Source organism: Microtus ochrogaster, chromosome 1, assembly GCF_000317375.1.
Source record: "Microtus ochrogaster isolate Prairie Vole_2 chromosome 1, MicOch1.0, whole genome shotgun sequence".
NCBI classification, from domain to species: Eukaryota; Metazoa; Chordata; class Mammalia; order Rodentia; family Cricetidae; genus Microtus; species Microtus ochrogaster.
The window spans coordinates 126,155,506-126,162,974 of record NC_022009.1 but is presented as its reverse complement, the minus strand read 5'-3'; the positions used below and the strand labels follow the sequence as shown (position 1 = coordinate 126,162,974).

Genomic DNA, 7,469 nt, shown 5'->3' with positions numbered 1-7,469 from the left:
TTTTTTTTTCCCTTTTCTCAATTAAAAAAAGAAAAGAAACACTCAATGAACCCAGCCGGCTGTATTTAAAATTTATAAATATGAATGAGAGGGAATGGGAGGAGTTGGAAGGAGTAAAGAGGGGAGGGAGATGATATAAATGAAGTATTTGTATGAAATTTTCTAGCTCTCACAGTACTAAAAGGTGCTATGCAAGTTTATAAAGGAAAGAAACAGGCCATGAATCTGAAGGAGAAAGGAGAAGGGTATATGGGACGGTTTGGAGGAAGGAAAGGAAGAGGTGAAATGTAATTACAATCTCAAAAATAAACAACAACAAAAAACATGTTTTAATCAACCTGTTATATGATCCAGCTATTCTATAACTGTGACCTTACTAGAAACAAGGATTATATTTACACAAAGACAGCAACATAAAATTTCAGTCACCTGTATTTATAAAATCAAAACACTGGAAATACTGAGTCATCATTAATTAAAGGGAAAATACAAATTCTAACATACTCCCATGCTAGAATACTATTTAAGAATAAAAAAAAAATGAACTGTCAATCTGTGGAACAACATAGATGGACTTCAACATAATTGTGCTGTGAAAGAAGCCAAGAAAAAGAAAACCAGAGTACAAACTGGGTAAATCCATTTATAGGAAATTCTAGAAAATGTAAGTTAATCTACAATGACAAGAGATCAATAGTTTCCTGGGGGTTAGGCAGATGGGAGAAATCACAAAAGGGCAGGAAGAAACCTTTAGATTGTGATGATGGTTTCATGGTTTGGATGTGTATAAAGTTATCAAACAGTACTCTTTAATACATAAATTTCATTTCATATAGAGCATATCTCCATAAAATATCAAATTTCATTATAATATATTCATTCTATTTGAAGGATGGAGGTTGCTTTTGGTTTGGGGATAAGGTTTCATTATGCAACTCCTGGATCTTGTTGTGCAGCTCAGTCTACACTCGATCATTCACAATCCTTTTGCATCCATCTCCCAAGTACTAGAATAACAGGTCTATACCACTGTGTCTGGCTTTATTCTACATGTTGTATTAATGTAATTTAACGCCTTTCTCTGTGCCCAGCACTAAATAAGCAATGTAGTCCTTGACATTTGACATTTGACATTTAACCTCTGTTTTACTGGTGAAAGGAAGTGAATCAGAAGCCAGGGGGGCTGAATAGAGTAAATAGGACTTAACAATAATAAGAACTAAGTACTCTGTCAGTAACACACGCCAAGTCAAGATTCAAGCCTAGGTATGTTTGACTTAAAAGCCTTTATCAAAAGTCATATCACAAAGCTATAATAAACTAGTATTTTAATATTGAAGGAATAATCTCCAGCAGGAAAATGCAAGAAGGTATTCAGTGTGTGTGTGATTAATAAAGGATCATAAACTAAGGCATTCTCCTGGACTGTCATGGCTGAGCTTATAAAAGGGAAGAAGGGAGGATGCAGAGGAGACCAGTGGCGTGATTAGGAAGCAGAGGAAAAGGAGATGGACACTAGAGGCAATGATGAAGGGTTCTGATAACACTATGACACTGGTTTTGAAGAGAAGGAAGAGGCCGTAACTAAAGAATACAGGCTGCCCTTACATCTTCTCTTCTAGCAGAATCTCTACACAACACTACAATTACCAGAATGTTTGTTCATAAGGGTAAAGTTGTTCTGAATAGGATGACTACCCTTATAAAAGACACCAGTGAACTCTTTCCATCTAAGAAATACAAACATGTTGGTACTCAACTTTAAAGCCTGCAGAACTGAAGAAATGAATTGTTATTTAAGTCACCCAACCTACAAAAATCTGTTTTAATGGTTTAGACACATTAAGATAGTCCTTCAGAAGGAACACAGCCCTGATGACCCATTTTAGAATTCTTAATCTCTAAAACAAGTGTGTTGTTCAAAGGAGAAACTATGTCAGGTTCTACATAGCAACTAATGCATCATGAAGGTAAGCCTAAAGAACCTTAAAGCACAAATCTGGGCACCAGAAGAAAAATTAAAATATATGCTAGGAATCTGTTCCTGTGAGTTTTAATGAAGACATCAAACACCAGGACCTTAGGGCTTCTTTCGTAAACGTTTAAAGAAAACACAAATAACTCTTGAGTACCTAATACTCTACGCCTGTTTTAAAATAGCATGGTAGTTCTGCAATGAGATAGGAATATCTGAAACCTCACAGTGGGTGTAGAAATGATTTTTTTTTTTTTTTGGTTTCTGAATGACTGGTTTAAATGGTGATATGATTGATTCATTGAAAAAAGTAAAACTATAAATAGTCTTGCATTTTACACTTCATAATGATGGTTTTTAAACAGCAAAAATATCCAGTTCCATCATTCTACATATGAACTACTAAAACAGCCTCTTTGAACCCAAATTACGTGAAGAGAAAATAAATTTACCTCAATGAACCCTACCAGATGAGTGAACAAGCACATGTTTAGATATAATAATGTTCACGGTGTTCAAGGCAAAGAAGTTTTGTTTGTTTGTTTTTTTAACCTCAGGCTTCAAAGAACCTAGGCAGTTGCCTATAAAATAATCTTTTTAAATTAACTTACTTTTAACAAATGACACATAAATCTTGACTGACTTAACTAGAATTCTATTTTATTTGTGAATGTGATTATTTTCTATAAAAGACCTTAATGATTGCATTAAATTAGTGTTCACTAACATATGAAATGACTTAAATAAGGTGAACTGGCACTGGCTCTCCTGGAATGTCCTTACAGTGTCATTTCCAAGTTTCCTTTTTAGTTCTTCCAATTATTTATCCCCACTGTATGAATTTCTTTTGCTTTAATTTTGGAAAATTTAAAAACAAAATTCATTGAGTGCCAATAACCAGACCCTGCAGGAGCCCTGCAGGGGCCATCAGGACACTGCAACATCAGACAGAGCTCAGCAGGCGCAGTGCTGGGATGGGGAGGTATCATGAAGTGTGGAGACTTCACAGCACTAATGTGGGGCTCTGGAACCCTAGAATCCTAGTCTTACTCCTACAGTGAGAAAAAAAGAGGCCCTCAAACTTGCCATTTAACTCTGAACTAAATGCAGCTGCACTACGATACAGAGTGTTTACATGAATAACTCAAAATACTTGATTCTCAAAAAAATGCTTGTAATTTTTTTTAAAAAATGTAATTTTTTGCAAATTTTGCAAAGTTTGAGAGCAAATGGGGCTGTATGTACCAACAGCTGGCGACTTCAGGTCAGGGTTGGTGTGGGGTCACTGGACCACTGCTTTAACCTTGAGTTTTCAAAACAGAAACAGAAAAACTGCTTAAGGCACAGCTATTTACATAAATTTTATGTCCCCAGGTATCCCTGATTTTAGATCGAAAAGATGCCCTGTCTCATAGGTTAAAAGCCTTTCCCCATAATGAGGTATTCGACCAAGCCTGGGTACAAACTAACTAAAGAAACCAGAACCAGCATCAAGGGCATACAACACCCGCCCTGCTGCAGTTTTGCAGAAAATGTGTTTCTATTGGTCCAACACAAAACCCAGCTTATCTACCAATTCCCGCCTTTCCTGATGACAAGAGCTGCCATTAAAGGAAAAACGTATTCTAGCTTTGAGGCAGAAAACATACTTTCTCTGCTGAATGCCTTAAAGTTGTCTGATATGATTTTCTCATGGATTATTAAAGTGGACTACATTTTAGAAATAAAAGTACATGGTGTTGATTCCTGTTTAAAATCTAATATAAATGACAAGGCAATTAATCAGAATTCTGGCTGAACAGTTAGGATTTAGCTAAATAATATTAAGATGAGGAGAAAACAAACTTCATTTGAGATGAGAGTCAGAACCACAAAAACCTATATAATCACTTGAGCTTAAACAATCCCCCTGCTTCACAGGCTCAGGCCCCACACACAGCTGGCTCCTAGGATCCTCTAATAACTTAAAAGAAATCACAGAAATCAGTGAGCTAGAAATCACCCATTCCCCCTGTTTTTGGAAACATGTATATATGGTTATAAGCAAAAGCAAAGACATATTTTAAACCCTCTGAGACAACACAGAGGCACCACCCCACAGAGTTACAGCAGGAAGGAGATTATTTACAAGGAGAACTTAAGAGTAAAACCGAATGTCCATTCCAAAAACTGTACAAGGTAAACCATGTCTTCGTGATTGGTTGCTGCTACAAACTTACTCATGTCAAGAAAATGATCATGTTTAAAATTCTCAAAAGAATTTTGGCACAAATCAAATCTCCTTTGGATCAAGTACCTGGTTTCACTGATTAGTTGGGGAGGCTGATTGGACATTGGCCTCTTTCCCAATCATCTGAGTCCCCTCTGTCCATAGAATCTTCCCCAGCCTCCAGCCACCCTCACTCTCTCCTCATACTGACTCTAGAACACGGACTATGTCATCCTCTCTTGTAACTATAGTACACAATTCATGCAGCTTCTCTGACACGGACTTAAAAGTCATCACCCAAAAGAGGACCCCAAATGAGACAGAGGAAACAGATGAGGGTAACACTGTGCATCTTATTCTCCCCAGGACTCCTGACAGCAGTTAGTGTTCTAAGGTCTCCAGGGCTTTATGCCTCAGATGCTCATCCAAACATTGGACGGCAAAGAGGTCAACATTTATGTCAAACTTATTGGCAAAGAAGTGGTGTTTGAGAAGCATCCAGCTCAAGTCACCAGCTCCGAAAATGCACATGGAGCGCACATGGACTCCGCTGCACGGTGGGTAAGGAGCCAGGCTTCAAACCAACTACTTAAATCTTCAGACTTCTGACCTTGGTCAAATGACAGTGCTTGACATTTGCAAGAGAGAGTCAGAGGGTATTATCTCTGGCATCAGTCTCTTTTCACAGATACTATTTGCAAAGGACTTCTCACAGTGCCTATCTAAAACTCAGTCACTCAGTAAACATCAGCTGTTATTCACACATTACCATCACCAATGTAAACAACATGCGCAGTTATATATGAAGACCTGGGTATTTTTATAATTGCTGATTAATTTGTAGAAAAACAAACCTTGAGGTGCAAAAGGCCTCAGTTATTCAAGAACTTGCCTTACAGCAACACCCTCTACATTTGCAGTCTTTGTTAGCAGTTCCGTTAAATTTCAGTGCTAAGTAGTGTATCACCTCCTTACTCCTGATCCAACTGGGATAAATAAATGGAGGTGGAATCAAGATCTTGTTATTTTATAAGTCATTCATCATAAGTGTAGGGTCCAGGAAGAAAAATATAGGCATCATACAGAGCAGTGCGTTTTCCATAAAATCACTTACCTTTCCCTAGAAAAAGACCAAAAAAATTTTTCAAAAAGAAAAATATAACCAAAATATTTCCTTATTTTTGTGATTTTTATTCCAAGATAGAAATTGTACTTGGGACTTTTAAGGCCTTTGTAATTATCTGCTTATTATTTCTCTTTTCTCTACTAGAAAATTCTCTGAAGGTAAAAGGCCTATCTGTCTTCTTCACATTGACTTCTATGAGGCCATACTGTGCACAGCTGGTATTAAATAAATATGAAAAGAAAAATTGCTATAAAATGTAAAAGAAACAAAACATGAAACATTCCAGTAGCAGCTGCCTTGAAGGTCTGCAGCAGCCGTAGAACAAGGCAGCCCAGCACAGACTGAAGGGTGAGCTGTACTGCTCGGAGATTCTGGACCAATCACTACCTACACAGGGATGGTTAAAACAGACTAGACTTTTCACAGTTCCTTGAATTATTTAATCTGCACTCAACTCTTTGGAATATTTTTGAGAAAAAAATATTATAGTAACCATTATAAAGGGATTTAAAAAATTCCGAAGACTACCAAGTTACAACATGAATCACAACAGTTCTTACTCAAATTACTCAAAAGTCAACTTTATAGAAAAAGAATTATTCACAGGGCTAGAAAGATGGCTCAGTGGTTAAGAGGACACCGACTGCTCTTCCAGAAGACCCAGGTTCAATTCCCAACACCCACATGGCAGCTCACAAATGTCTGTAGTTCCAAGATTTGACACCCTTACACAGACATGAATTCAGACAAAATACCAATGCAAACAAAAATAAATTATTAAAAAACAATTATTCACAAACAGGAACCAAAATTTGAGTCTTTCATTTTATCTATAATTTTTTTATATATTCTAAAACCATCTCACCCTCCTTAATATAGTTTATTGCCATCATGATAAAAAGTATTTTGAATTTGATTAAAAAAATCTTTGAAATTTATTAAAGCTTTGATTTTAAAATTTTAGCTCAGTTACTATCCAGCCTAATGGAAATTTTAAGATAGGTTTTTGTGCCCAACTTCCGAACTATCTCTCAAATTAACTATTTAGGAAATACTAGGGTTTACACTGTATAATGAACAAAAGAACTCTGACTGGGAAGAAGGCCCTCTCAGTAAAGTGCCTGAACAAGTATGACAATCAAAAGCTGGGGAACACTATCATGCACCCCAGCACTGAGGGAGAGGACACAGGCCACCCCTGAGCTTCTAGCCTAGATAAATGTATTAGTTCCAAGTGAAGTGGAGACTTTACCATAGAATAATGAAGTAGAAGGCAACAGAGAGAGATAGCAGATGTCAACTTCCGGTCTCCACATGCATGCACACGCACCATCACACACACATATACATGCACCATACATACATATGAACAAACACTACACACACAAATACAAAACTTTCTTAAAAAGCAGGCGAAGTTATTTAAATACAAGTAAGGTCATATGGTCTACACACCAAGTCAAAGCAAACTGTCAAATTCCAAATTCAAAAATCATGATTATTTATTTATTTATTGCTTGGTTTGCTGGGTTGCGTTTTTTGGTTTTGTTTTTGTTTTTGTTTTTGAGACAGAAAGGTTTTTCTGTGTAGCTCTGGCTGTCCTGAACTCAGAGATCCACCTGCCTCTGCCTCCTGCCTGCTAGGATTAAAGGCATAGTTTGGGAGATAGAGCATCAAGAAAAATTAGTATAATTTTCATTGGCTAATAAAAAATTTTGGTATTTAATTGTTATAAGTTTATTTCATTATTTACTTATTTGAAATTGATTTATAGCAAAAATATTTTACTCATAGTAACAAAAAGCAAATATTAAATTTTGGATCTTGTAAAGCATGAAGGGATTTTTGACCTGAATTAGTTGAAAATGAAACCTGAATTAGCATTATATACAGAATATAGATATAATACACAGAATATTATTAATGTATTTTAAGGACACTGTGTGTACTTTGAAGGTTTGACACAAATGAAAATTCCTATCAACGATTACTAGTGAGGGGCTGGAGGGAGGGCTCAGCACTTCAGAGCACTGGCTGCTCTTCCAGAGGAGTTGGCTTCAGTTCCCAGCACCCACAAGGCAGCTCAAGACTATCTGTAAGACTCCCTCTTCTGGACTCTGAGGGCACCAGGCACATAAATAGTACACAAACTTACATAA

The 7,469-nt window shown here is 36.7% G+C and overlaps 1 protein-coding gene across 2 annotated transcripts in view; it reads right to left on the bottom strand.

Moving 5' to 3' along the window:
- Positions 1 to 7,469, bottom strand: part of Lrba (LPS responsive beige-like anchor protein) — a 488,275-nt gene that overhangs the window by 275,196 nt on the left and 205,610 nt on the right. The gene's annotated exons all lie outside the window — the stretch shown is intronic.